Source organism: Paramisgurnus dabryanus, chromosome 19 (genome assembly GCF_030506205.2).
Source record: "Paramisgurnus dabryanus chromosome 19, PD_genome_1.1, whole genome shotgun sequence".
NCBI lineage: Eukaryota > Metazoa > Chordata > Actinopteri > Cypriniformes > Cobitidae > Paramisgurnus > Paramisgurnus dabryanus.
In genome coordinates, this window is record NC_133355.1 from 24,383,413 (window position 1) to 24,386,805 (window position 3,393).

Consider the following 3,393-nt stretch of genomic DNA (forward strand, 5'->3'; position numbering starts at 1 on the left):
AATGAAATACAAAAGAATGGCAAACTATACAAAACTTTGCCATGAGAAATACTGTGAAAATTCTTAAAACTTGCTGTAAAAAATAAAATAAAATGCCACTGTATTTTTTTTCAGTGCATGTTTAACTGCAAAGTTGTGTACGTGTTTCCTGTTTATTTAACAGAAATTTTCTTGCAACCACAGCTACCGTTTTTTACTGTAAACGTCTTATCTGCCACATAAAACCGCACATATAAATCCAGCTGTCCATATTTAACCCAACAATAGGTTTAAACAACCAAGCATTTATTTTATAGTTTGCATTTACAAATACTATACCACCTGAACAAATGATAGATTTCTCTTGTCTTCCAATATTAGTTTTTTCCCTCATTCAGTCACTCCAGACAGCCATACGTCCTCTGCCAGCAGGGTATTTCCCTCTGACAGCTGCCACTTTGCCATGTACCGTCTGGTCCCACTTCCTATATCCCATAGTTCCACTTTTAGCACGGTGTCGGTCAAATACTTCAGAGTTTGATCTCGTCCATTGGTCACATAATTACAGACTAGAGGAGACGTAAGAAAATCCATTTCCGGTCCCACTTCCTCTTTGCTTGCTTCATTAAAGGAGCTATATAAGCATCTAGTATCTTTGACTGTGTGTATGTCACCAGTTGATTCCAAGTATACAAGGCTGCCAACAGTAGAGCAAGAGCTGCTGGGTAAGTGAGAGTCCCGTGTGTATTCTTGTAGACTCTCTTTCCATTTACCGCTCAAATATAGACACAAACAGCAGCGCAGAGGCAAACACGATCCCAGGTTTGTCCATAAATTTAGGTTCTGACAAGCAGATATTGCAGTCTGAGATTCTGGGTCCTTCCTGAATGTGTGCATAAAAAGTTTATCAGGCCGTATGGTGTCTGGGCATCCTTTCTCCAATATACCTTCATCTGACTCTTTTGAGGCGCTTCCATCAATGCTGTTCAGCTTGGGTTGTTGTGTTTTCGCAGTCAGGTCCATGATCTGCCCGAATTCAAGGACTGATGTTGGCTCTTAAATAGGATGATGTTGGTTGCTGCAGGAATGACTGCATTCTTTATGACAAAACAATGACACATCTTTTCTGGAAGTTAGGTGTCAGGTACCTCATATCTTCAGTTTGGTGTATTAGCATTGTCTTACACAGAATGAGATCATTTTGGTTGATGAGGAGAGTCCGATATTTACTGACAGGTTTAGAAGAGGAAAGTAAATGAGGCCAGGTGTAGATTGGTTAATTGGTGCACATTTTTCTGAAATAAATAAATAAACAGTATAGGCTACAGTATATATAAAGTCTATAGATGTCATCATGTCATCAAGGGTTTAATAAAAGTCTTCTTGTGGTTAATACATGGCATCTTGTTGTTATTCTGTTCTCTGTTTAATGCATCATTTAGTATTTTGTTGAATGAGAAAGAGCATTCTGTCATGATATAGAATACGGTTTGTCATTGAAATTCCATTCAAACAGAAAAATTATTTTTCATCAGCTCAAGAGAGGAGCCAGAGGAAAAATTAGTAAAGTTCCTTTGAGCTTCAGGTTGATGTAGATGGTAGAAATTGTGTTCTAATAAGGACAAATCTTATGACTCTTTCATACAAGTGCATTTCTTCCAGATAAATATGATGCTGTGTCAGCGAGCCTCTTCTGTGTCAAAATAATGCTGAGTGATTAGATTCAGATTACACCTCTGTCTGTGTACATGGGGGCTGTAATATCTCACAAGGCCCCTGAGGCTTTTACAACAGTGTGTTAAAATCACTTACTGTCACACCGCACCACAAAGCATATACATCACAAACTAATGCTGTGTGTGTGTGTTTCTGTTCACCAACACTGCTTTATTTTCCACTTTTGTTCACTTTTCTCAAATGCATCAGCTTTAATTTATTTCAGATTCTGTGACTTTTGAGATATTTTGTTGTTCCTCAGTACGAAGAAGATACATTCAGGGTTGTAATCACATGGATTTATGAATAAAGCTTCTTTAATGCCCCGTTTAAAGGAGATTTTTAATACTGAGTGATTTAGTATGGTTGCATGACTTAAAATGCCATTTATTCACTATTGCTTGGTCTCTTTGAGAGAGGAAATGCAAGTTCAGCTGTGGGCTGTGTGTGGCCCGGTATGACATCCAGAACATTAGATGTGTATGTATACGGATGTAATGGCTTAAAATAGCAAACTTTGTTTTCCTGAGCAACTTAAATATTTATTATCAAAGGCTTTGGGGTCTTACTCTCAGAGTCAACATGCTCCTCCATGGTGAAAAGCAGGCAGACATGCATAATATATGTTAAATATAATCATAAGTCAAAAGCATTCCGGCTGCAATCCTCTGGAATTGAGATAAATCCCAGGTAATGGCCAAATTCTCTCTCAAGAAATATGGAGGGAGGACGGGGCCCGGGAAAAGATCGCAGCGATTAGCAAATAGCAACATGACTCAACTTCCAACAATCCAATCAATTCTCAATGGAAAAATTTAAGTCTAGCCCTACCTTTGTATCATTTCAGAAACCATTTCACTCTGATATACATCGTGATTGGGAAAATTTGAAAATCGCTTCTTCCGTTACATTGTGACTTTATTTTTTTTACCATTGTTATTATTAACAACATCCCTTGGATTCTGTGCAGCAAGAAATGGTTTCTGGATAGCAAAGCATTGCACATCATTAGCATCTGAATTTTAAAGGCACAATGAAAAAATAAAATCAATTACACTGAGATCCTTTATAAAAATTAAAGGGATAGTTCACCCAAAAATCAAAATTCTGTCATAATTTACTCACTATCATGTATACAAACCTTTATAAATTTCTTTTGTTCTGATGAACACAAAATAGATATTTTGAGGAATGTTTGTAACCAAACCATTCGTGAGCCCCATTCACTTCCATAGTAGGAAAAAATATTTACTAGGTAAGTGAATGGGGCTCACGAATGGTTTGATTACCAAAATATCTTCCATCAGAACAATGAAATTCATACAGGCATGTAACAACATGAGAGTGAGTAAATGAATACAGAATGTTCATTTTTGCGTGAACTATCCCTTTTGTTTTATTATATTAAATGGCAAGGTGATCACAGATAGATTACATTACAATTTAACTTGTTGAAACTTATTTCATGACAAACAGCATAGCTAACTATATTGTAAAACTGTGGTTAAACTTCGTAAGGGATTGTGTGACGTAATCTATCAATTACTCATTATTTTGCATCGCGTTTATCAAAACGCATCGCTAGAGGACGCTGCGGTTGCTGTAGGAGCGTGTGTGTTCTGATGCGCTTCGATGATTGGCTGTTGTATAAAGTGGGCGGTTCTTAAACTGTCGTTGTTTAATATAGCACCGACCAGC